General features: G+C 49.5%; 2 long non-coding RNA genes across 2 annotated transcripts; one reads left to right on the forward strand and one right to left on the reverse strand.

Annotated features, from left to right (window-relative positions):
* Positions 1–10,372: 10,372 nt before the first annotated feature.
* LOC123276944 (uncharacterized) lies at positions 10,373–20,309 on the reverse strand. The gene is made up of 2 exons (XR_011494052.1): positions 19,058–20,309; positions 10,373–18,057 (listed from the first exon to the last, which is right to left on the reverse strand). It is a non-coding gene; the product is annotated as an uncharacterized lncRNA (long non-coding RNA).
* Positions 20,310–24,405: 4,096 nt separating this feature from the next.
* Positions 24,406–27,318, forward strand: LOC106846348 (uncharacterized). The gene is made up of 3 exons (XR_001401861.3): positions 24,406–24,634; positions 26,466–26,549; positions 26,831–27,318. It is a non-coding gene; the product is annotated as an uncharacterized lncRNA (long non-coding RNA).
* The last annotated feature ends 251 nt before the right edge of the window (positions 27,319–27,569 follow it).

The raw sequence follows: 27,569 nt of genomic DNA on the forward strand, positions 1-27,569 counted from the left end.
TCGCTCTGTACGACAATATGGGACATGTCAAGTACAGATTATATACATGGTTGTAAAGACATGCAAAGGGGTTTGCAAGAGACCCAACCACCAGTAACTAATTGTGATGACACTATCGGGCACCTGAATCACCGCTCCGTGAGCTCCCATCGGCAGCAGGAACCTCACACTTGCCGCTTGTTAGGGATGAAGGGAGGTGCAGTCAAAGATCACCTGGGGGGAGTAAGTGGACGAGCTGGGGTTCGGACCACAGAGGGTGCTCCTTCTCCTGCATTTCCTTTACACAAATCATGAGCATGGGACCTTGGTGGTATTGGCAAAGGGTTCTTCCAAATCTTTGCACTCCCTAGAGTCACTCTCCCTCCAGTCTAATGGCAGATTGCGTTTTCCAAAAGTGGCCACAGCCATAACCCAGCCCACCTGCTCTTCTTAAAATACTACCTTGACACTCCATCCAGGGAGTGACGGGGTCCAGGTCCCCTCCCCTTGACATGGGGAGGTTCGGAAGACTAGACTTCATGTGCTCATTCACTTACTTTGTAAGAATTTATTGAGCATCACTTACGTGCCTGGCATCAGATTTTAAATACTTAAGACTCTACATTCACATTTTAGGAGAGAAATTCTGCCCTCGCAGGCTGCTCCCTGGTTTGCTATGAGGAAGCCAGCTATGAGCACCCAAGGTGATGCCTCCACAAGGTCCCAGGTGGACGCAGTACTGAACCAGTGCCCCACCCCTGCCCTGTTCCCAGCGGGACTGAGCCGTATGGACCATGGAGCAGCGAGGAAACATCCCAAGTTAAAGACGCCCCATCCGGTTGTGTAAGATCCACGGTCCCTCGGATCCTACATGTGGCTTGGGGCAATGAGTGACCAGCCATTTCCGCTCCCTTGTTTATCTGTTTCTTTCCTAATGCACACCAGTCCCTTTCCTTTATAACTTCATCTCCCTCTTAAATCATGTCCCAACACAGGAAAGCTTCAAGCTGATGGGGGGCGGGGGAGGGGGTGGGGGGGGGAGTTTGGGAAATGGACCATTTTGACTCATTGCGTTCCTGTTGACAGAGTTGAGCTGAAGCCATTCCGCCCTGCCTCCTGACGTTGTAAAGCTTTCTAGTCTTCAGACTCGGAGAGTGTTGGCTAACAAACATAATTGGATCCCACTTTGATGACAAGACTCTTTGGGACCCTGGAGGCCACTATTTCCCTATTAGGCATGACTTCTTTGGCTTTAAGTGACTACCAAAACTAGAGGCGATTTTCATACGAGGGATGCAGGAGTGACAAGTTTAGACTCCAAAATGGACCACAGCCGGGAACTGGAGCACGCCAAGGAACCCAGGCATCAGTTCTGCGTTCTTGGCATGCATGCCCAGCCACCTGGGAGAAGAGGACCTTCGCCAGAGACACACAGGGTCTCTCTCTCTTCGGGAGTCCGGAGGGCTGTGCTCACCTCCGATCGGCCTGGAGTCTCTGGGCACCAGGGCAAGTCTCTGGTTGGATCAGCTGTGGTCAGAAGTCACCTGCAGAGCAAAGGACCATATCAGAGGCAGATGCTGAACCAACTGTGACCATGAGATAGAAGTCGGAGGCACAGGCTGGGGAGAAGGGGCAGTTTCTGCGTAGATAAAATCTTAGCCATCCATGGCATTTGGAAGCTCCGTGGTTGACACACAGCCACAGATCTGAAGGCAGCCTGCGAACACGGTTTTAACTAAAGCCCCGATCTGTGTGCCTTTCTCTCATGGCTTTTGCTGTTTAATTGGTGACTGTAAAGAGCTGTCTTAATCTGGGTTCTCCCAGAGGAAACACTGAGAGATGGATCTGAATGCAAGTAGTTTATCCGGGAGGTGGTCCCAGGCAGCACCAGTAGGAGAGAGGGGAGGTGACACAGGGAAGGGAAGGAAGGTAATGATGAGGACGTCGACGTGGTGGCCCATCTGCAAAGATGGCACCCCAAGAGCCACACGTCTTGGTATTCACCCTGCGTGTGAGCCGTCCTCTCCCACACTGGATCTGGGATGCCTCCACGACTTGCTATAACCAATAGGATGCCACAGAAGTTGTCCCAGTTCTGAGCCTAAGCATGAGGACGATCCGGAAGCTTCCATGGTTGCAGTCTGGCAAGCCAGCTGCCACATAAGAAGTCCAGCCACGCTGTCAGAGAGGCCCCGTTGAGAATTCATGGGCAGAGGGCCCTGAGGCCGCACGGAAACAGAGAAGGGCCCAGCTGACCCAACAAGCCAGCTGAGCCCCACCTTTCAGCTGCCCAGTCCTAGACATCTTATACGTTCCAGTCCCAAGGGTCAACTGATGACACACGCCTGAGAGACCCCAAACAAGACCAGCAGAGCCCTGCCCGGTCAACCCGCAGCATCATGAGAAATGAGAAGGCGCCATCATTTTAAGTCATGAAGTTTTTGGTGTCGTCTGTTACACAGGAATAGGCCACTGAAATGGTTAATGGGCAGGTTGTCACTGTGGGCACCGGGGACCTCCAGGAGAAGGGGACAGAACCGGAGTCAGAAGAACAGAAAAGCTCTACACCAGGAGAGTTGTCTCAACTGAGGGGCCAGGAAGCCAAGGTGTTTATCCTCCACTTCCCACCTGTCATTGCAGGAGGGCTGCTCTGGGGAGGGAGGAAGGGAGGGGCATCAACTCCCAGGGGATTTCTAGTTTACCCAAAACATTGGATGAGTAGTCAGTGAAAGTCCCTGCCTGGAGAGCCACACACACATGCTGGCAGTGGGAAGCCCTCGGTGAGTAGGAGGACAGAGTGGCAAATGTTGAGTGCGTTTGGGCAGGATGCTAACAGACTCAGCTCTGTGGGCATTGCTTGTCTTCTGCCTGCCTACCATCCACATCCCTCCTGTCGTTTGCAGCATCTCAGTTTCCTTTGGAGGCATCGCCTCTCCCCACTTGTGTGGTCCTAGTGGAACTGTCAGTCAATGGGCCCCACCCACCCCTGGTCAAGGGCAGTCATGTGACCCAAATCCAGCCAATCAGACTCTCTCCTGGGATTTCGATGAGCAAGGAAGGAGCATCTGAGCTCATTCCTCCAGCCAGCGGCTCCCTGAAGAAACACGAGGGTGAGTTCCTGCTTCCTGTCCTTTCCTGAGCCTGGTTCTCTGACTGTGAGCTGACCACAGCCTGATCAATTGTTTTTATGCTCAAATGAGCAGAGTCACTTTCTATAGCTTACAACCGAAAACTTTTTAACTGTCAAAAAGGATTCCAGTGAAATGCGCACTAAGAACCTGTCCCGGCATGTTTTCCGTCTCACGAAAAATAAAGAGCGAAACCAGTTCTGGAGCGTTTGTACATTTTCTGTCTGCAGTTGTGTTTTCACAAATCCAGCCATTACAAAGCCATCCACCGAGGACCAGACCACGCCTTGGGATCATCTGGCTGGCATTTACACGGTGCATCCAGGTGCCACGCATCGCTGGACCACGTTATGCACGTTCTCTCATCTGGCCCTCACGGTTCTCCCCATTTCACAGCTGGGGGGGTTGAGACTCTGGGAAATGAGGTGCCCTGCCCAAGGTCACACGGGCTGTGGGTGTCAGTTATAGGGTCTGACGCCAGCTTGTCTGACCTCGAAGCCCAAGGTCTCGTCAACTCTGTCATAAGGTCTCCCCTACCATTTGTCCCGGTGTCTGTTAGCTTGCTAGGGCCGCCATGACAGATATCAAAGGCTGGGGAGCCTAAACAACAAAAGTTTATTCTCTCACAGTTCTAGAGGCTGAAATTCGAGATCAAGCTGCCAGCAGGGTTGGTTTCTTCTGAGGCCTCGCCCCTTGGCGTGTAGACGGCTTCTCCCCGTGTCTTCACATGGTCTTCCCTCTGTGTGTGTCTGTGTCCTCATCTCCTCCTTGAAGGACGACAGTCAGATCAGACTAGGACCCACCCACGTGACCTCATTTTAACTCCATTACCCCCTTAAGACCCTATCTCCACATCCAATCACATTCTGAGGTCCTGGGGGTGAGGACATCAACAAATCAATTTGGAGGGAACACAATTCAGCCCATTGGAGCCATGTGCCTCTTCACCGCAATCCACAGCACACACCTGCTTCCCTGAAGCTCCTAGAATATTCAGCAGGCCGATAAAATGATGCGGTTTCTGAGACCACTTTGATGCATTCAGGGTTTTGTCTGGAGTTGGAAGGTAATCACAGAAAAAGAAATGGTGTATTCTACGCCACTAAGAGTGAGTGAAAATGTGATGTATGTGGGCCCATGAAAACCCCAAATAATCTATTTTCAAGGCTTAGGGCAGTAAATCGCTGACTTTTAGTCCAGCTTCGCAATCAGAAGAGCCCCCTCCTTCTGCAAGGGGAACAGAAAAAGGACAGAGACAGTCCCCCTCTGACAGAGTTTTTCTCTCCTGGAGACAGATAGGAAAGATGAGGAAAGGAGCAATGACAGTCCCCCCCCCCCCATAGCATCTTCACAGCCTAATTTCTGCTCCCCTCTTCTCCCAAGTACTTACGTTCTAGCCTCCCCATGTGATCCCTTATGCCCCCCAAATGCCCACACTTCCGAACCTCAGGACATTTGCACATGATGATCCTTCACCATAAATGCCTGTCTCTTCTTTGTCTAATTGGAAAAGTCAGGCATCCTTTAAGACCTAGTGCAAATGTTACCTCACTTCCTGAACTTTCCCTGACACCCACTCCCCCAGCAGTGTTGACTTTTCCCACATCCATGCCCCTACACTACCTTGTCACTCATGTGGGTATCCATTTCTGCCTACACTTTGGGCCCCGAGGGCTGGGAGCATACATAAGACAAGGCATGTATTCAATAAATGATTTTTTAATGAGGAAATAAATGAAGGAATACATCTTACCCATTTGGACTTCTGCCCCCAGGGGGATTTCGCACAGAACCTCACCCTGTCCATTCTGAGCACCCTCCCCTCCAAAGGCTTAGAGCTCTCTATGAGCGTGAGAGTCACGAGAGCGTCCCCCCCCCACCACCACCACCACCACCGCGGTGTGTCTTTATTTCCCTCTCAGAGGGAAATTCCTCCTTCTTTCTCATGGATGGCTTCTCCCACACAATGCAAATGATTGCCTTTTCGCGGCCCAAGAAAAGCTTTTGTTTAATCTAGCTGGCAGACGTCTTGAATGCAAGGCTCCGGTGCAAATAAAAGTGCACGGCCAAAATGTCAGGGAACTGTGGCACCCCCTCCCTTGCACACACACACCTGTGAGCCCGAAATGTCAGAGGAGCGAAACGGGAGAAGCTTTCAGCTCTGGACCCGACTCCAGAGAAGAAACCATGACCCTCCCAGCCATCTCCCTCCCCCTGCTCCTTTTCCACCCACTGTATTCCTCATGCTCTGTGTTTTCCCAGTGTTTGATGATTTTTCCAAACACTGCCACGCCCGTATTTCATGTGATGCTCACCCCGCCCCTGCGAGGGCGCATGCTGCTCTGACCATCCCACAACATCCCCTCTGAGCCCTCCCAGCCGGGCGGCCCCTGTGCCTCGGCTGGAATCGAAGAGGAGCCGGGGTCCTTGAGCAGGCGGACCATGTGGAAAAGCCACGTGTGGGTCAAGGCTGCTGGCATCTGCCAATCTGCCGATTTGAAGCCAGCTCACGTCCTGCTGGTGAGGACGTAAACCGGCTCATCCTTTCTGAAGGGCAGCATGCCGTGGTGCTGCCGGATTTGGAAACTGAGACTCAACACCGGCTGGAGAAAACCCATGAGTCAGGACCCAGGCTATTCCAATCCTGGTTCTGCCATGGACAGGGCGGGCTGCGTGACCTTGTGCAAAGCGTCAGGTCCCTCTGGGGGCCCCTGTAAGAAGAGGGTGTGTAGGACAGCAGTGGTTTTCACCCTGTAGGGTCTCAAAGCTCGTGACATCAGAGATGAAAAGGAGCCACATTTCCAAGAAAGATGTTACAGCGCAGGCGTATCGCACCCACACATTTGTAATTATTACAAAGCACTCGTTTCCAACCTAGATTGTATCTGGTGCCATCAGTGAAGAGGTTCCACCCTAAATCTTTGAGATCTGAGCCAAAGTGCAGGGGCATCTGAGGCTTGAATCCTGCCGTCAGGAAGATCCGGGCTCAAACCCATCCCCCACTTACAGTGATGGGGCAAATCGCTAAACCTCTTTAGGCTTCAGTTGGCTTATCTGTAAAATAAGTACAAAACAGAGCTGATAACAGCATCTCCATTAGGGCAGGCAGCATCACTGTGAAGATTAAATGAGACGACGCAGCATTAAACACAAGTAGTACTGTGATCATTCACCTTTCACAAAAATGACAAAGACAATTACTTCAAAGTTAGTTGATTTAGCCACTAGATGCAAAAAGAAAATTGCTGCATATAGAGATAAGTGAAAAGTTCTTGAGCGAAGCAGGAGACTAGATTAGAACTATGTGCCATAAGGATCTGAAATTTGCAATTCCGTCTCAGCCCCATAACCTGTTAGGCTCCCACCCCAGGCCGGATCCCTGGGACCCCAGATCCTTTCTGAGCAAGTGCTAGATGCAACCTGCCCACCCTCACCTGTCCACTCTCACCTGCCCACCCTCTCCTGCTCACCCTCACCTGCTCATCCCAGCCCCTCCTGCCCCGCCTCCTGCCACACTCTCTCAGCTTCATCATTTCTGAGCCACCAGCTCATGAAGCACCCACCCCCTTTGGCAGGACCTGCCAATAACTCCAGGCTTTTGACCCCATTGCTCCATAGAAACTTGTCAGATGGGATTTTTACACCAGCACAAAGAAGCTGGGAGTTATTTTCTCTCAGCATCTGTGATCAACTTGGAATGGGTTTTTTCCCCTCGTCAATATCAAATGTCACATCAGTGATCACAAACGTACATGCCTTTAGCAGCAAGGCAGTTTCCATAAACAAATGAAGACTCTTGGGAAATGAATCTGGCACTGCATTAGCATGGTATTTTGGTTTTGCTGCTGCCATTGACAGAGGCTTTGGGGTTGAGGGACAATAGGGTATGGTGGAGACTGAGGCTAATTGGAGACACATGCAGATCAGCCTCTACGTCATAATTTGGGGATGAGGGGCCCGTTTCTCTGATTTTTTTAGATTTTTCCAGATTTTTAGACAAAAATCTCCCAAATTTTAAAATATTGGCTGGATTTTTGTGGGGGTTTTTTTTGTTGTTGTTGTCGTTCTCTTACATTGTGGGTCAAATAAAACACTACTGCAGACCAGATTCAGCTCCTGGACCATCATTTTGTGAGCTTTCATTGGGTCTCCTCTTCCCAGTGCTCACCATCACTTTCAATGTGTGTGGACAAGAGTGGAGAGCGACCACGGTCATCACATGTGGTTGTCCAGGGTGTGCACTGCACCCTGAGAGGCTGCCGTTTCTGTCACAGGCATCTGAGATTTGTACTATGAATTGCAACAGTTCTCCAGCAGAGGGCAGTAACATGACACGCTCTAACAAAATCAGGCACAAAAATTTTCAACAGATGGAAATAAAGTGACTTAAGGCAGGAATGTCCTTTTTTAAATTCCCACAAGTGTGTTGCAAGAACCAGCAGCAGCCCTGATGGCGGAGAATACTGAAAAGAATGATCTCAGGCACTCTGACCGGGCTGCAAAATGTTAAGTTCCAGCTCCCCAGTGTTGGTGCAATTACGGAGGAAGAAAGGACTCCTGCATGACTGGGAGGCAGGTAAATCGGTAGAAAACCCACCTCCTCTTTGGACACTTTGGCAGCACCTAATCAAGCTGAACAGACAGATACCCATGACCGAGCAATTCCGCTAGGTGGGTACCCGACAGCATGCATACATACGTGCACCCGGAAACACGTTGTAGAAGATGCAGGGCACACCATTTGTAACAGCCCAAACCAGAAAGAGCTCTGATGCCCGTCAGCGATGGAAAGGGTCGATAGATCCTACATTCACACAGTGAATACTACACGGCGATGCAAATGAGCGAACTGTGCAACGAACCATAAAATGGACGAATTACATAAGAGTAACATTAAGTCGATGCAGCCAGCCCCAAAAGACAGTGGTCCGTGTGATTTCATCTGCCTGAAATGTGAACGGCGGGCAAAGCTAATCTGGGGCATCAGAAGTCGAAATAGCAGTCTTGCTCAGGGGAATGTGGGTGGAGATTGAAAGGGCACACAAGGAAATCTCCTATGGTGCTGGGAGGTTCTGGTCCTTGACCTGGGTGGGGGTCACATGGCTGGGTTCACTTTGGGAAAATCCACCGAGCTGTCCAGACTCAAGCTTTGTGCATTTTCCCTACATGTGCTATAGTCAGATAAACAAACATCATGGGAGAGGACCCCACGTGTGCATTGGGCAGGGGAGAGCTGCGAAGGAGGAGAGGCAGAAAATGGCCACCAGCTTCGAGCATCGCCGCCTCCAGGTGCAATGTCCACGGCAGAACTGCCCAGAATCGTAAGGATTCTTCGCTGCAGAGAAAAACCAGCTTCCTTGGATCGGCCGTTTCAACAGACCAACATTTAGGATTTGGTGACCAGGATCCTCGCTTCCAGCTGCCGTGAACACCAGGCTGGCATCTGCGATTCGAAAGCGTTGTTGGCCTCTTGTTTTCCGGAGGAAACGAAAATGCTACAAGTTATCAGCATGTCATTGAACAATTTATCACCACGTTGGAGTCTGCAGAAGTTGACTTGTGATTCCAGCAAGACAGGCAGCCACCCATCCCCCCAATTCTGAAACGGAGATGCCCAGGAAAAGCCATGAGGTCAGAGTCTAGACTCAACGTCCGCCATGTCCCAGTAGGAGGACCGTGCACGCTCTCTGAGCCCCCGCCCCCAGTTCCCAGGGTTTGTCTCGGCCTCCTTCGGCTTTGAGATGTTTTACTTCTAAAGGTCTGGACCTGTAGAGCTGTTTTGCCTACACACGCCTGGGGTTTCACCCCCCAGGGGAGCCCTTGGCCAACGACCGACAGATGCAAGAATACGAAAGCGCAGCTCCCTTGCCCGAGTCTGGACAAACCCCGAGGTGTACCCTCCATTGCAGCATCCTCTGGCAGGATCAGGCCGAAGCCACCCCTTGAGGGACTTTGCCAAAAAAACCCCGTTCTCACTTGGCTTCTTGGTCACCCTTGCAGATCTCCCTGGGACCACGACCTTAATAAATGACTTCACTCAAATCCTCATCTCAGGCTTTGCTTCTGGGGACCCTGACCTAAAACGGAGGGGAAAATGGATTCTGGCATCCCGGAGATTTAGAAATCTGAGACCCGACATGGCCGGCCGCCTGCCACCCACACACAGGCCTGGTTCTCAGGTTTCTGCAAACTCCAGCAAGCGGCTTGCAGCAAGCTCACAGGCAAGGCTGTCATCAGTTCCAGGATTTGCCATTACTCAAGCAGTAATGTTTTCTTTGGGTACACAGACGTGCTCCCACGGGCCGTACACCAGGGCTCATTCCTACATCCCTGGCTTGGAACTCGGAATGCACTTTCCCGTAAAAATACCAGCGTCGGCTCACATCAGCACAATGCCATAACCGACACAGCCTGTTCCCAAAAGAGCCTGACTTAACCTGTGTGTTGCCGATCTTTTCACTTTCCAGGCGCTAGTCTGAGTTCTGGCGGCCTCCCTCTAGTTCGAGAAGGAAAAGAAACTTTTCTTCTCTTTGAATTATGGCTGCTGGGAAGGGCTCACTCTCTGTGATAGACCCGGATGCACCAATCACCAGCGCTCACCCCCGGACAGGCCACTGGCCCTCTCTGCCCGCCAAATGTCCCGTCTGTCCAATGGACACAAGAACGCCAGCCTCTCAGCATCGCTACAGTGGGTGTCCTTCAGAGCTAATATTAAAAGGGAAATAAGCATTGGGAAAGGTGCTCCGTAGCATTAACCGTCCAAGAAGCGCAAAGAAAAGTTACAACGTGATGCCAGGCTGGGCAAAAGCATACTCTCTCCCATTGCACGGGAGCACAACGTGGTACCACTTTGGAAATGTATTTGGTGGTGCCTGTGAGAGCGAAATACACAAACACTCATGACCCACCCGCTCACTCATGCCCAAGAGAAATAACGGCATGGATTCCCCCCAAAGGCTTGTTCAAGAATGTCCACTGCAGCTTTATTTATGACAGGCGAAAGCTGGAGAGAACCCAAATGTCTGTCAACAGTGAATAGATCTGTAGCGTGTCGTATACTCTGATGATGGGAGATGATACAGCCGTGAGAATGAACAAACCACACTCTAACAAATGCATGAACCTCACAGACACGATGCTGAGCAAAGAAGCCAGATGTGAAAGCATACGTACTGTATGATTCCATTAGATCACAGTCAAACACAGGCAAAGCTAACTTCCTTAGTCCGTGCGGGCTGCTATAACAAAGAACCATAGCCTGGGTGACTTACAAACAACAGACATTTATTTCTCATAGTTTTGGAGGCTGGAAGTCCAGGAGCAGGGTGCCAGCACAGTCCTGTTCTGGCGAGGACCCTTCTCTGGGTTGCAGACACCTTCACATAAAATGACCAAATGACCCAGCAATTCCATTCCTGGGTATGTACCCCAGAGAACTGAAAATAGGAGTTCAAATAAAAACTTGGACACCCATGTTCATAATAGCACTGATATTCACAGGCGCCAAAAGGTGGAAACAACATACATGTCCATCAATTGATGAATGGATAAACAAAATGTGGTCTATCCATACAACAGAATATTGCTCCTCCATAAAAGGAATAAAGTATGATACACGCTAGAATGGGGTTGAACTTGAAAACCTGAGGCTAAGAGAAAGAAACTGCACACAAAAGGACGTATACGGTATAATTCCATTTAAATGAAATATCCAGAATAGCCAATAGAAAGCAGATTAATGATTTCTAGGATGTGGGGAGAGGGGAGAATGGGGAGTGAGTGCTTACTGGGTACGGGTTTCAGTTTGGGGTGATGAAAAATTCTTTAACTCGATAGTGGTGATGGTTGCACATTGTGAATTCTTTAACACCACTGAATTGTACACTTTAAAATGGTTAAAATGGTAGATTTTATGTTACGTGTATTTCGCCACACACAAAGCAAGTAAAACACAGAGTTCCCGTATGACTCAGCAATTCCATGCCTAAGTATATTCTCAAGAGAATTAAAAACATATGTCTACACAAAAACCTGTCCAAGTGTGTTCACAGCAGCATGATTCATAATAGCCAATAAGTGGAAACGACCCAACTGTCCATCAAATGATGAATGGATGTTTTGGTTTCCAAGGGCTGCCGAAACAAATTACCACAAACCAGGTGATTTAAAACTGTAGGCATGGACAGGATCGCAGGTCTGGAGGCCAGAAGCTTGAGCTGGAGGTGCTGGCAGGGCCGCGCTCCCTCTGAAACCAGCAGGGGAATCCTCGTCTCTCCCAGCTTCTGGTGTTTGCTAGCAGCGCTTGGCATTTCTTGGCTCGTCGCTGCGCCACTGGAGTCTCTGATCTGCCGTGGCACAGCCATCTTCTCTCAATGTGTCTTATAAGGACAGCAGCCATTTTGGACTAAAGGCTCGCTAGAGTATGACCTTATTTTAACTGATTACATCTGCAACAACTCTATTTCCAAATAAGGTCACGTTCTGAGGTGCTGGGAGTGAGGCCGCAACATTGTTTATTTTGGAGGATACAGTTCGGCTTGTCAACAATGGATAAACAGAATGTGGTATATCTATACAAGGGGTATTATTTAGCCATAAAAGGGACTAAAACACTGATACAAGTTGCAACATTGGCTAAAACCTGAAAACATGATGCTAAGTGAAAGAAAACAGATGTAAAAGGTCATGTATTGTAAGATCCCGTTTATATGAAATGAAAGACCCGGAACAGCCAAATCCGTAGGAACAGAAAATAGATTATAGAGGCTGGAGGGAAGGGAAGAAGGCAGAAGGACTGCTGATGGGTATGGAGCTTATTTTTAGAGTGAGAAAAAGGTTCTGGAATTAAGTACTGCTGTCAGTTGCACAACTTCGTGAATATACTAAAAGCTACTGAATTGTACGGTTTAAAAGGGTGAATTTATGGTATGGTGTGTCAATTATACCTTAATAGGAAAAAAAAAAACCTGTTGAGGATGAAAAAACAAGCTACAAAGTGGGAGAAAATATTTAAACCACTTATTTACCAAAGGACTCGTATTTAGAATATACATATTTTTTTAAATTCCCAAAAATCAATAGTAAAAAACAATCTAATTAGAAGATGGGCAAAAGATATGAAGAGAAATTTCACTGAAAAAAGATCTACAAATGGCAAATAAGCATTTGTAAATGAGTTCACCATCATTAGCCACTAGAGAAATGCAAATTAAAACCACAATGAAGAATCGCTACACAAATGTCTGGATGGCTAAAATAAGAAACAGTAACAACACCCAGTGCTGGAGAGGATGTGGGGAAACCAGAATTTGCTGGCGGGAATGTGAAATGGTACAGCCACTCTGGAAAACTGTATGACAGCTTCTTACAAAGCTAAATATGCACTTATCATACAACCCAGAAGCTACACCTTGGGGCATTCACCCAGAAATGAAAACTATGTGCCCAAAAACCTTTGTTCACAGTAGCTTTAGTCATAACGGCCAATAATTGGAAACAACCCAATGCCCAATTGGAAACTGTTACATCCACACCATGAAGACTACTTAGAATAAAGAGGAACAAACCATTGATACACATAATAACTTTTCTGATCTCAAGGGAATTATGCTGGGGGTGGGGAGCCAATCTCAAAAAGTTACATATTGCATGGTTCCATTTATATAACATTCTTTAAACACAAAATAATAGTGATGGAGAACATATTAGCAGTTTCTAAGCGTTAAGAATGGGGGCGGGTGGGTGCAGGCTACAAGGAGGCAGCAGGAGGGAGCTCTCTGTGGTGGTGGAGCACTTCTGTCTTTTTTGTGGTCGTGGTTACACAGATCCACACGTGATAAAACTACATAAAACTACACACACACACACACACACGTGTATAAGTGCTGAAACCTGAATAAGTTCGACAGTACAAAAGTCAATTTCCTGGTTCTGATATTATACTTTAATTATGCAGGATGCTACCATTGGGGGAAACCGGATATTGGGTGCATGGGACCTCCCTGTATATACATATATTTTTTTGCAATCTCTTGTGAATCTAGAATAATTTCAAAATAAAAAGTATTTTTAATATAGATTACTTATTTACAAAAACAGTGAACAGCCCGTCCCACTTGGGCGCTAACCAGGCTGAACGGCCAGTGTGGCCACCCCCGTGATGGTGACACGTCAGCCTCACGCAGACCCCAGGATGAAAACAAAGGGGAGGTGTCAATGTCGTGGAAGGCTGCGTCCCAGGAGGGGACACACTGAAAGATGTTAGTGCTTTTAAAGATGGGAAGGAGAGGAGAGGAGAAAACGGACAGGCTTCTTTGGTGTGAAGCCACTAGATGGCAGAGAAAGAAGAACGACTCAACTCCCCGTGTCCTGCCACGTTTTCCAAGGTAACCAATGTGCTCCAATGTTGGTTAAATGGAAAGGAAAGTTCAGAAGGTTTGGCTATAACAGAGTTGATCTAACACAGTGGAAAACTGGCAGCAACCTCAGCGCTCAACAATAGGGGACTGATGAAGTACGTTAGGATGCACCCATGCAGTGGCCAATGGGTGGTCCTTTAGAATGGTGGTTTCCCAACTGAGTCCGAAACTTAGCAAAAGGAGGAGGAGCCTGACTGGGAGGGGTCTGGGCCCCCATTCCAGCATCAGTTAAAGCAGCTCCATTTTATCTATTTTGTGAATTGAGCAGCCCTTTAAGACTTTGCTTATTTTTAAAAAGCTAGGAAACCACTAGTTAGTAGAATATTTATTGATATGAATACATTATTAAGGATATTTATCTCTGGGTAGTGGATCACAGGTGATTTTGAACTTTTGTTTATGTTTCATGTATTTTCTCTTTTTCTAAGAAGGAAAAAATAAGTTATTGTATCAAAGTCTTCTTTGGTTGAAGTCATTCAAATTAATCTAAGCAAAAAGAAACCCTAGAAAGGATATTGGGGGCTGAGGCAAAGAGTGGGATCTGCCCACCCAGTGTCCATTCCCTGCCTCTTCCTTCATAACCGAAGCCTGGTTTTAGTCAGGGTAGGAATGTGTCCAGGTAACTATGCCTCTCAGTTTCCGTTTAACTAGGGGTAGCCAGCCCCGGTGGCCCAGTGGTTAAGTTCAGCGTGTTCCACTTTGGCAGCCTGGGTTCAGTTCTCAGGCGTGGAGCTGCACCTCCTGTCTGTCAGTGGCCATGCTGTGGCAGTGGCTCACGTACAAAAAGCAGGAGATTGACAACCGGTGTTAGCTCAGGGCAAATCTTCCTCAGCAAGAAAAGTAAATAAATAACTAGGGGCGGTCACGTGACATTGTCATGGCAAATAAGATGTAAATGGGAGTCCACTGGATTGGAATTCTCGGGGGAAATTTTTAAGTGGTTGACTATGCTGGCAATGCCCCTTTGACCCTCCGCCCTTCCTTGTTTCTCCCATATGGAACATCAATGTGATGGCTGGTGCTGTAGAAGCAGTGGTGACTATTATGTGACCCTGAGGATGGAAGTCACAAGCTGAGGACGGTTGGAGCAGAAAGAGAGAAAGAGTCTGAAACATTGGTGACCTCATGGAGCCAGCCACAGACCAGACCGGGGCCACCCATCTCCGACATCTAAGCCACTCTTCTGCTGCTGCCTGCCAGCACATCCATTCCTAACCAAGCAGAACTCACAGCATCCACAAGAATCTGGAGAGCCAGCCTGGGAAACAGGCAAGAATTTAGGCAGCTCAAGAGTTAAGAAGCAAGAAACATATCATGAAGTTATGGATGACCTCATCGCCATCACATGATTCTCCTTCTCTGAGCAGCAGCTGGGTTAATAAACAGTCACTGGAATCCAAAAACAAACCACGCCCTTTCCTGGAAGCCAAGCTATAGATTGGGACAGGGAGGAGAACAGAGAAACGTACAAACTTGCCCTCCCAAAGTCCTCTTTGCAGATTTTGCTTGCTTACTGTTACATTTCCAGAGAGAAACTTACCCGGTCCATACGTCAAATAAAACAAGAGTTATGAATACATGTGCCCACAGTCCTCCACTGCGCACGATTTCTCCACCATGCTGAACTCTGGGGGCGACTGCTTGCACCCACGCCTCCAGCAGGTAAGCTCTGCCAGCTCAGAGGTCCAGGGTGTTTAGACAAGTGATGCAACTTGTCTCCAGCAGAGAGATGGAAGTATTATGGGGTACACCTGAATATGGCTTAACATAGTGGTTAACAGGAAATAAAAGGACGGCAAAACCCTTTGGAGTCCCGGAATTTCCATCTTGTTGTAAGTTTCAAAAATCTAAGGGTGACCTAACCCCGCCAGGGGCGGGGCCCTAATTTTGGCACATCATCTTAAAACAAAAAGTCCCACAAGAGGAACCAGGCAGGATGGAAAAGAACGCCAGTCGTTTTCAGTCTCTCTTCTGTCTGCCCCAGATTCAGTTTCAGGAGGAAGAAGCATCCAGTTGGGTCTAGCTTGAGACATATGACCCCTTTTGGCTTGCGGAGGGCAGACTCCTGGTTTTAAATGCCCCTCAACTCCCACCTCCACTGAACTGTCTCCCCTGGAAAATGGACAGGTGATTCTCAAGCACAATCAGAGGGAATGGATAACTGGGAGATATATATATATTTTGTTACCTTTAAATATATAAAATTTAAATTAAATTTTAAAAGAGAAAAATTAATTTAAAACTTTTTAAAAAGAGAAAACTGACATTCCAGAAAGGTAAGGTGATCCTCAGCATATTTCTGCTTCAAGAACACAAGTTTCCATACCCAGATGAATCCTGTGCCAAAATCAGGCTGAACAACGCTGCCATTCCCTCAGGGCGCACAAAGATAAATGAGGCAGTCCCCGGCGTGGATGAGCTCCCAGGCTGGAGAGGAAGCAAGATACGTAAGCCGCAAACCATAAGATGATTGGTAAGACCTGTTAACTATACTCGACCAAAGCACCATGGGAGAACAGAGAAAGGGGATTGTTAATTTTGACCTTCAAGATCAGAAAGGTGGCTTCCTGGAGGAGGTGACGTTTGAGTACAAGAGGAGGAATAAGACAGAGGTTTGAACCAAAGCACTTGGAGCTCTGAACATCAGGCTGAATTTTTTTGCAGATCACGGAGTGTCCTTAAAGTTTTGAGCAGAAGGATAATATGGTCTTATCTGGGCGGCAATGTAAAGATTAGATCACCCCGCAGGAGAGGTTAAAGGTTAGGAGCCCAGTAAGAATCTTGCTGCAATAATTCAGATAAGCAATGACAAGGGGCTGCTCGGGAGTCCTGGGAAGGCAGGCTGATCATGAGAAACCACATTCCAGGGAGCGAAGCTGGGCAAGTCTTGATGAATAATTGGATGTTGGGAGTCAAATAACCCAAGACTCCTGTCTTGGGTGATCTGGCGAGCGGTGAATTGGCTATCTACCAATCTAGGGAACTCAGTGTGGGGCCAAGGTGGGGAGATGGTGAGCTTGACTGGGGTCAGGTAGAGCTTGAAATATCTCAGAGACACCCTATGAAATGTTCTCCAGGCAGCTGGAAATCTGAGTCGAAAACTCAGGAAGATAATGTTGGGAGTCACCAACGTTGAGCATCGAATTACGAATGAGTTTTGTTTGGTTAGTTTTTGGGATCCTGAGTGAGCATGCGCTATTTTTATAGTTACCAAAAAAGAATATGCTATTTTTTTTTAAGAATAACTAAAGTGGGAGACAGTTTAGGAGCTGGGAAATCAGGAGGGTCACAGACATGACAAAATTGTAGCATTGGAGTAGGTCAGTCCAGCGCAGACCGACACAGTGACTGACCATGTCCTCTCTGCCAGGTTCTGGGAGCACTACAGCAAACAGGACAGGGACTGTGACAGACCTGGGGCCTATCCTCAGAGAGCCCCGAAGAGTGGGAGGGTGCCAGCAGAGGAGAGATTAACAGATGTCCCACTTGACAAAAAAGCAAGGGAGGGTAGATTCTGGAAGCCACAAACTCAACCTCTGGCTGGGCAGAAATTCTACAATCTTGCAAGCTCTGGGAGAAGAAGACACAAATAGATGGCCCTTCAGAGATGGCCTGGTTCCACAGAGACCATTCATACCACAGGAAGCTCACACCCCTTCCTGAGAGAAGACTAAAGAGATTCTGTGTCTGGATTTCAACCAAACATTGGACAGAGGTCCCCATGATGCTCCTGTAGGTGGGTTAGACAAATATGGGCTGAGGCAGTCAGGCGAGGTGGATTCAGAAGACACTCAAGGACCAAAAGCAAAGTTTCGATTAATGGGCTGATGTCAAGCCAAAGGTCTTGAGACTTCACAGTTCTCTTGGCTCTGTTCTGTTTATGTTTTTGTTTTTTTTTTTAACCAGAGAAATACCTGTTGGCTCAGGATAAAGAAGAACGTAAGCAATCGAATGTCTCTGAAAAAAATAACTGATGGACCTTCTGTGGTGGGGAATCCCATCGCTGGGTATGTTCGAGCAGCCCAGGATGACTGCCTTCCATGAACGTGAAGACCAGAGTCCAGCCCCAGATGAAATAGTGCAGTGATATCTTCTACAATCCTTTCCAACTCGAAGATCCATCACATCTGGAAGCGCCCTTTGGACTCATCCATCCAGAAGCCCGCCATCTTGGCAAACTCAACATGTCAACAGCTGAGCTCATCCCCTGAAGGCAGTTTGGTTCTGCGGGAGGCACAGGGTCTTCGCAGCCAGTCCTACTTGGGCTCCTGTCCCCACAGCCACACCTGTCCAGGTGTGTGCATTTGAGACAAGGCAGCCCGCTCCTCCCTCAGCCTCATTCTTCATCTGTAAAAGGCAGATGACAGCTACTTCTTGGCGTTGTGAGCATTCCATAAGGACCAATTGAGTATATCAAGCTCCTGGATCCACCAGTATGTGGACAAATCGCCCCTGAGCATCTCTTAGTGCCACGTCCTCTTGCGGGGGCTGGGGATGAGGGGATGCAGTCCTGCCTTCGTGGTGTTCACTGTCTAGGGGAGAGAAGGATGACAAACAGGCAATTTAATGGGCAAACAAGCCGAAGAATGCATAATTACAAAGTGAAGGAGAGACCTGGGAGAGAGGAGGCCCCGAACATGCCTCTCTGAGCTGAGGAAAAATCGTCCATGCAGACAGAGCCGTTGAGGCCTGGCCTGGGGTAGGTACCTAAAGGTGACCGTCCCTTCCCATGCCACCAGCTAAGCTCAAAATGCTATATTAGTCTGCTCAGGCTCCTACCACAGAATACGGGGGTCTTAAACAACATAAACTGATTTTCTCACAATTCTGGAGGCTGGAACAACTAGCTCAAGATCGGCAGAGTCCATTTCTGGGGAGAGGTCTCTTCCCGGCTTGCAGACAGCTGCCTTCTCACCGTGTCCCCACGTGACACAGAGAGAGAGAGACAGCAAGCTCTCTGTGTCTCCTCTTACAAGGACTCTAACCCTGTGGGATCAGGGCCCCATCCTTAGGACCTCATTTAACCTCAATTACTGCCTCAGAGGCCCCCTCTCCAAACACAGCCACACGGGGGTTAGGGTTTCAGCACACGATTTCGGAGGGATGCAAACATTCAGTCCATTACAGATGGGCATCTGCATCTTACAATTCCCGTGTCAATTTTCACGGCACATGAGCAAGCCGCCACCCCCTCGGCCCCTTTCCAGGACCCCCTCCCTGGTCTTTCCAGCTGGTGAATGGATGGCGTCGCATAGCTTCCCCTCCACCTTTCTCCAAGGGCCAGTGGCACTAAGTCTCCACATCCAGACTGTGCCCCTTCACCCCCACGCAGCCCCCAAATTCCTAACATTTTAACTCTTAGGACTTTGATCCTCCCCCCAGAGCTGGACACACCTTTTGAAGTGTGAACCATTCAGGACCCTCTATGACCTGTAAATGATGCAAATCATCATCCTATCTAACATTTATTGACTCAGATAATCTCATAATATCTAACAGCGACTATTTGCAATTCACTCATTCAGTACTCACCCAAACCTATCAGGTGGGACCTGTGATTCATGCCCACTCCGAGAGCTCAGGCATCAACAGGAGACGGAGCCCCGGGTCACATGGGAAGGTCATGCAGCATCTGGATCCCAGTGGTCAGGTCCCGATGCTCCCAGAGAAGCAGCACCTGCCCAGCCCATCTGTCCAGCTGAGAAGCGCGGTGAGTGTCCGGCACCTGAAATGCTCACCTCTTCCTAAAGCTTCCATTCCTCTTGAAGAGCTAAAGGGGGAAATCCTAATAATTTAGCTAGCAAGTCAAACCGTTGTTTTGATGCTTTCCTCTGAACTCCCACAGCATCCCCCCCACCCTCGAGCACATGCTGGCCATTCTGTAAACCACGTTGCACTGTCCGTTTCCTTTTCATGAGTAATTTCCAGTCTTCCCAATAAAAATCAGTGGTTCTTCGGAGACGAGAGCCCAGCTATTGCTCCTCGGCAGGACCCAGCCTCCCCAGAGCCCCGTCTTGCACGGGATACACGCTCCGGGAGCGTTTGCTAATTACTTCGAGGGCAGGTATTTCCCCAGAGTTTGGGGCCATCCCTACAGAAAAGCTTCTGGCACTTTCTGAGTGACACAGCATCCCGTAAACTCCAACTTTGATTGGCTAAGACTATAGTTGGTCACTGGGGAGAAGGGGAGACTATAAGGAACTCTGTCGTCGGTGCAGACACGCACAGCAATGTTTGTTTTAAAGTCACCGAGCGTGCTTCCTGCCCAGCCCATTCTGCCAAGCTGCTACTTACTTATCCCTGAGACCTCTCCTCCCAGACAAGGTCAGAACCTCTTCTTGTATCTGTTCTGGTCACCGGGAAGCATCCTTGGTAGCACTTATTCATAGTTTATGCGTATTCGGGTGATGCTTAACCGCCGTTTCTTTTCTTTGCATCGCATCTGTGCTCTTACTTAGCAGGCTGCCTGTCACACAGTAGGCAATCAATAAGTACCGGCTGAAGGATGAAATGAATGCTTTCCCATCCCAGCCAATAAACAGGAACCTCCCACCAGTGGTCTTGTTAGGGAATCGCTCAGGGGGTGGGGTGCTGGGCTGATTCACGCTCCCTGGGAAAACCAGAGGTCAGGGTAGGAACCTGGGGGACCGGCAGGCCGGCTCTGGCAGTTGCAGCTGGAGTGACGGCGCCAAGTGAGGGAGGAGCCGCTGCGGGTTTCCCCTGCTCTGCCCTGTGCAGTTCCCGTCCTGCACTGCCATCTCCAGGGCACTGGGCGCTCTCCAGGAGGATCACAGTGGTAGCAAACTTGGCCAGGAAATGCAAAATCACCCTCATAATCAGGGTTTTTGATCCGAGAAAGGTCACAGCCCTGGAGAAGCGTGTGCTCATCAGTATTCCTCCTTGGCTGTGCGGTGGTGACACCGGCTGCCCGGCTCTTCGGCCGTGAGCCTGCGAGACCGCAGGACCAAGACAGGGCGGGCCTCAGACCAGAGCCTGTCCCAGGGTGACGTGCTTGGCAAGCACTCAGGAGCTTGTAAAATGCAGATTCCAAAGCCTCAGGCTGGGGTGGGGCCTGGGAGTCTGCATTTCTGACAAATCCCAGATGCTACAGTTGATCCTCGATATTTCAAATGTGGTCCAGGGGCCAGCAGTACTTGGTCTTTTGTGTGTGTGATACACTTCTTATGTCTAAAGTCAGAAAAAAGGGTAGAGGGAAGGATAGTATTCCAGGAATAGATAGATATGTTGATATTGAAAGCATTCATGGATTTTATCCAAATTTGGGGGGTGGGAAGGAGCAGGAGGAAGATGAGCCAAAACAAGGTTTAAAACTTCTGAACGGGGCTGGCCCTGTGGCCGAGTGGTTAAGTTCACGCGTTCCGCTGCAGGCGGCCCAGTGTTTCGTTGGTTCAAATCCTGGGCACGGACATGGCACTGCTCATCAGACCACGCTGTGGCAGCGTCCCACATGCCACAACTAGAAGGACCCACAATGAAGAACATACAACTATGTACCGGGGGGCTTTGGGGAGAAAAAGGAAAAAATAAAATCTTTTTTTTAAAAAAAAACTTCTGAACAAATAATTTGGCGGGGAGGAAAAACAGAGACTTTAAAAATGGATGCCTCGGTGAAGATATCCCCTTTCACTATTAACTAATGTCACAAACGGCATTAATGGCTAAGCTGCAGCAGAGAACTGCCCCCGAGTCTGGGATCCGTGATCAGATCTTTGCGGCACACTCAGGACGAGTGGAGGCTGGGACCCCGCCAGTTCCGCAGCTCCGCTGGTGGGGGGCAAGTCACGTGACATACGCAGACGGGGATTTTTCCTGTGGGACCCTCAGGACCCATGGCTCCGGCTGGACCCCCACGCTGCTGGCTGGCGGTGAAAGAGCCCTGTGGACACCCTGCAGTTATGCTCTCTGAGGTCTTCATTCTACAGTCGACCGTGGGTGCCACTGAGGGAGGGTGATGCCACCAAAGGGTGTGGCCAGCCTGGCCCCCAGGCCATGCCCCCTTGGCAACATCCTCACTGCAAGCACACAGCAACACTGCTCTCCCCAGACAACGGGCATCATGAAATGGCCTCTTTTTTCTTATCCCGATTTTCCCTTTCTTATCCATCCTCCCTTCTCCCGCCCAATAATTGTGTCTACTCTGATGCTCTGTTATCACTATGAGTCTCCTTGGCTCCTTGAAGAGAGGAGGTATGATGTAAACAACCACACGTATTTTAATAAGAATTCCTCGCAGTGGTACCAGTGGGATCCCACAGTGGAGGAAAGCCTCACACTTACCACCTCTTTAACTCATGATAAGTTTGGGAGGTGGGGGAGAGGACTGTCGTTGGTGGAAAACAACCCCGTCCACGACCTGAATCCGGGCACTCTCTCCCAGAGCCTCTATTTCCCGTTCTGTAAAATGGGTCTAAGCACTCCCGTGAGGACCGAGTTCATGTCTATATAGTATTTGGCGTGTTGTACACGCTCATCAAGCGGCAGTGGGGGACACGGAGTGTACCCTGCAGAGTGAACACCGAGTTAAATCCGTAGATTGATTCCTGCGGGCTCACACGGGGCTGGATGCTGCAATGCGGCCGTGAATGAGACAAACAAGGTTCCTTGGAAGAGGGCGAGACAGACAATAAGCCATAATCAGAGACAGTGATAAGGGCTGGGAAGGCAATTAAACAAGGTCACGAAACAGAGGCGACTGTTCCACAAGGCCTCTCTGAGCAGCCACCTGAGCCAAAACTAGGTCATGAGAACTCTAAGCCTGAAGCTTCCCTTCCATGTGGCTGGAGCGGAGGAGGACAGGAGAGATGTGGGAGAGAGGACCAGGGTACGCAGGCCCAGTCCGAGATCTGCTCTGTAACCTCAGGCAGGTCACCCCACCGGGATGCATCACTTTCTCTTTCTCTATCTGTAAAAAGAGCTAAGATCACCTTGCCGTGATTTTAAAACATGGCTCCAAGAACCGTTGATGCTCCTCCCCTTGAGGGGTGGGTCTGTGTCCCCTCTCCCTGAATCTGGGCAGGTTTCCCATTGCTCCAACCCACAAAGTATGAGGAAAGTGGGACTCTGTGGCTTTTGAGGATGAGTCCTAAAAGGCCATGTCGTTTCCGCCTGGTTCTCCTGGGAGCCTTGTCATGCAAGAAGTCAGTTACCCTGAGCCCACTAGGCTGAAGAAGCCACAGGTGGGCACTCCCAGCCACAGCTCTATCTGAGCTCCCAGCTGACCGTCAGGGTCACCTGCCAGCCATGTGAGTGAGCCGACCTGGACCGCCAGCCCATCCAGCCTCGGGACGCCTGCACCCCATTGCATGAGACCCCAAGGAAGAACTGCCTCGCTGACCCCTAAATGAACTCCTGACCCACCCAGCTGTGAGCCAAGTAAAACGATTGCCTCACACTAGCAAGTCTGCAGGACACTGTTCCATAGCTATAGGAACGGGAGTCCCTCCCTCTCTCTCTGGCCTCATTCCGTGTACCTCTCCCTTACTCGCTCGTTAGTTCGCATGCTCCCACCACCTGGTCTTTTTCCGTTTGTCAAACACACAGAATGGCTCCAGCCTCAGGGGTTTTGCTCCAGCTGTCTTCTCTCTCCAGGGAAAACTCCCCTCTCCCCCACTCCCAATCTGCCATGGCCGTCTCCTTATCTTGTACGCCTCAGATCAAACAGCCGCCCCTCAGCGAGTTCTTTAGAATCACCTGATCTAGATTAGATGCCCTGCTTCGCAGGCGCTATCACATTGCCGTGCTTTTTACAGCAGTTAATACCATCTGATATTTTTCTGTGTGTTTTTGACTCTGCCCTCTGCCACAATACAAAGTCCATGAGAGGGGAGTCCTCGCCAGTTTAATCACCTGTTTTAATCCCCTGCTCTTTATATAACGTCTAGCATACAGTAAGCACAGATAAATGTTTATTAAATTAATGAGTCCATGAGGAGGAAAGAGCCATGAGAAGATGAGAAGGGCAAGCATTTCTGTCGGAGAGAATAGCAAGGAGCAGCCGTGAGGTGTGGATGGTATGTTCTAGGAAAGAAAGGCTGCTAGTTGGGGCTGGAAGGGTTCAAGATGGCATAGGCAGGGGTGAGAGAGGCTGGGGTCCCTTAGAACCACCAAAGGATATCGTCAGGCTTAACGTGATCTGATGCGGAGGCGGATAAAATACACGTGACGTACAGTTTACCATTTTAGCCATTTTTAAGTGCAGGGTTCAGTGGCATTGAGCACGTTTACATTCTTGTGCAACTATCACCATCATCCATCTCCAGAGCTTTCCCATCTTCCCAAACTGAAACTCTGTCCCCATTAAACACTAACCCCCAACCCCTGGGGCCCACCATGCTGCTTTCTGTCTCTATGGAACTGCCTGTTCTAGCTACCTCGTATAAAGTGGAATCATACACTGTCCTTTTGCGTCTGGCTTATTTCACTTAGCAAAACGTCTTCCAGGTTCATCCAGGCGGCAGCACTGTGTCAGAATTTCCTTCCCTTATTTATTGCGATAAAATACACATAACACAAAATTTACTTCGTTGCTTTTTAAGGCTGAACACTGTTCCACGGCGTGCAAATACCCCATTTTGTTGCCCCGTTCATCAGCACGGGGGAACTGGTGAGTTTGAAGGGTCTCCTTATCGGCCACGTGGAGACTGCCGGGGGGGGGGGGGGGGGGAGGAGGGCAATCTGGGCCAGGAAGAGCAGCCAGGGCAGGTCAGCACTTCACCTGCTCCCCACTTTCCCAGGGAGGACCCGGCTCAGAGTAGCCAGGCAACCGCCCCGCCCAGCTCTTCCCGGCCGCCCCCATCCTCTTCCCGGCCGCTGGACCACGCCCCGGCATAGCGGCCCGCCCCACCCGCCAGTGCGCATGCGCAGGAGGAGCCGCGTGGAAGGGGCACGGCGCATGCGCGGCAGGCTCCGCTTCCCCGGGCGCGAATCCGCGATCCGGGGTTTGGGCCCCGCCGGGAGCTCTGTTTATAAACACACCGCGCGGCCGGCGGCGAGGGGTAACCCTAAAGGTAGTGCGGTCGGAGGTCAGAGGTCAGCGGGGCGCCAACTGGGAGATCCATCCCTTCGTCTTCGCGGGCTGCTGGCTGCGCGGTGCGTAGCCGGTCTGGCCGCCCTACCGCAGTCCGGGGCTGCCGGGGGCGCCACGTGGTGCGCACGTGGTCCGCTCCCGGCGCTGCGGCCTCCCCTCCCCCACGGCGCCGGCGGCCCCGAAGCGCCTCCTGGTGGCGGCCGCGCGCGCCGCGCTGCACGTCGCGCCTGCGCACAACGCGTCATGACGCGCCTTCCGGTCTGCTGGGGAGGGAGCCGGGCGTGGGTCGGTTGTGTCCTCGTGACCGCCCCGGGGTCCCGGCGAGGGTGGGGCGGCCCGCCAAGGTGACACGTGCGGGGCTGGCCGAGGCTCGGTGACCCCGTGGGAGGGGCCTCCAGCCGTCCACGTGGGTACCGCGGCCGGCGTGTGATGCGCGTGCAAGGAGTCCGCGCTGCGGGCTCGACTGCAGGGGCTGCGGGCCGCCGCCTCCCCCCACGTGGGGGTTTAAGTGCCCAGAGGGCGTCCCCGCTGGGCTTGTGTCCGTGCGCCCTAAGATGCTCCGGGTGTGTGTAATAAATAGGCGAATAGATGGTGAAATCAGTGAATTATTCAAATATTCAAGAAATGTTTACGTTTTTTTATTCTATCCTCTTCTGCATAGATTTTATTGATGAGATTCTACATGAAAAACACTATTGGGCCCACGCTAAGTTCTCTGCATCTATGGTAGTTCTTATTATGTCTCTTGGGCTTTTTTTTGTTGCTTTGACTTTATACCGGTGAGTCTAACAGGTTTTGAGGAGGCTCACGTTGAAAAGCCAACCAACAAACTTCCCCGTGACTTTTTCTGCCCTTCGATCGTAAAGGCTCCCAGTTGATTTGCTAACTGCTGGTTGCTCTGAAAAATGAGTATTCCTCAGCAGTTTGCCCACCTCAGCAACATTTTTTAAATACGTAAACTATATGCTGGACCCTGCTCCAGGCTGTAAGGGAGTTGGGTCACATCTCGGGGACAGGAAAAAGCTAAAAGTGGTTAAGTTATAAAGGAAAGCCGGGAAGTACTACTCTCAAGATCAGGCTGATGGTACCTGTTAAAAGCTGGCTAGGGGAGGAGTGCATGCGTACATACACTTATTACAAATTATACTGATATAATGGCTCCCAACCCATGAACTAGTTGCCCACTAAACTTGCTGTCATTAAACAGAATATGTGATATGCACCTTGGTTGATATTGCATTAATGAGTAAGACGGAAATGAAGCCAAAAAGACATAGATCTTTATTCATCGGTGTTGTGAGCAATTTCTTTCCTGCATTGAATCATCATTTTCCAATATTAGATGAATATTTCCTCCATATTTTGTGCTATTCACAATATAATGGCTAAAGACCAGACACAAAAAATTTTAAGTTTAACTACATTATTATTTTTCTCCATTACTTTCTTATGTCTAGAGTAGGGCTTGGCAAATGTTTTCCACAAAGGGCTGGATAGTAAATATTTTAGGCTTTGCCAGACACATATGGTCTCTGGCACATATCCTTTGTTATGTTTTATTTTTTACAAACCTTTAAAAATGGAAAAACCATTCTTAGCTTGAGCAAGGGCCAGGTTTGGCCCTCGGGCTCTGAATTATAGCATTTTCAGATTTGCACAGTGTAAATATTTTCTCTGATGGCTGATTTTGAGCTACCAACACAAAGTACCTGGGCTAGGAGTTGGGAAAAGTATTTCTAGGATCCAGATACAATCGATATAAATAACCTTGAACATAGGTCATAGTAAAATCATTAGGAAGTAATGAGTTTTGCGGCCTTGTTCTCAATAGAACTGATTTCACTGTAAGTTTATATCATTTAATTTTTGGTATTGTCTGTGTTTAACCGCCAGCTCAACGAATTCCTGAATATTTAACAGTCAGCTCTCATGAGCCGGCTGCAGCTCAACACTGGTCTTACACAAAGTGGATCCGAGGTGGGTGAGCTAGACTTCCGGGATGGTAGACAAAGTTCAGTTTCTTAATCTGGGTTCCGCTTAGACAAACACACCGTAAGGTGACCCCCAGTGAATCACAAGCTGCATCGTCTCCCCTTGAGTGTGGAAGGGACTGTGGCATGCTTCTAACCAAAAGAATTCAGCAAAGGGGATGGGGTGGCATTGCATTGACTGGGTTACATCATGTGGAAAAGGTAATGGATGTCATGCCCATGATCCCAAGACACTTGGAAACAAGGACTCTCCTGCTGGCCTTGCAGGAGCAAACTACCGTGTTGTGTAACAGCCCCTGAAGAGTTCACGAGGCAGGGGACCACAGGTGGCCTCTAGGACCTGAGAGCCATCTCTAGCCAAGAGCCAGGAAGAATCAGGGGCCCTCAGTCTCACAGCCACAAGGACACGAGTCTGCTAACAACCTGAATGAGCTTGAAAGAGGATTCTTGCCCACTTACGCCTCCAGATTAGAACACAGCCAGACCGGCACCTGGATTGTAGCTGCCTGAGACCCTGAGCAGAAGACCTGGGTCAGCCGTGCCCAGACTCCTGCCCCACGGAAACTGAGATAATACACGTGTGTTGTCTTAAGCTGCTAAATCTGTGGTCGTTTGTTACGCAGCAATAGAAAACTGATGCACCATTGTTCACAGGATGTGTGCATCTTTCTGTGTGTGTGTCACGTTTCTCAATTTTTAAAGGTTGGGGGGGAAATGTTAACATTACACAATAAAAGTAGCAGGAAGGAACTGTGCGGATTGGTGGCCAGAGTACTCTTACATGATCTCACTCTGCCGAATCTCGAAGGTGGGTTTTGGTTGGTTGGTTGGTTTGCCCCTAATGAACTCAGTGTCCTGACTCTGTGGCCTGTCTACACTGTGAAGTGGGTGTGAGGTTGAAGGCTAGATTCCAGTGCCTGGGGCTTTCCCTCAGCCCCAGTGCTTCCTACCTGCCTGTGCGTGTCAACGAGCCTCCGTTTCCTCATCTTTAAAATGGGGACGGCAG

The sequence above is a fragment of the Equus asinus genome, chromosome 14 (genome assembly GCF_041296235.1).
Source record: "Equus asinus isolate D_3611 breed Donkey chromosome 14, EquAss-T2T_v2, whole genome shotgun sequence".
NCBI classification, from domain to species: Eukaryota; Metazoa; Chordata; class Mammalia; order Perissodactyla; family Equidae; genus Equus; species Equus asinus.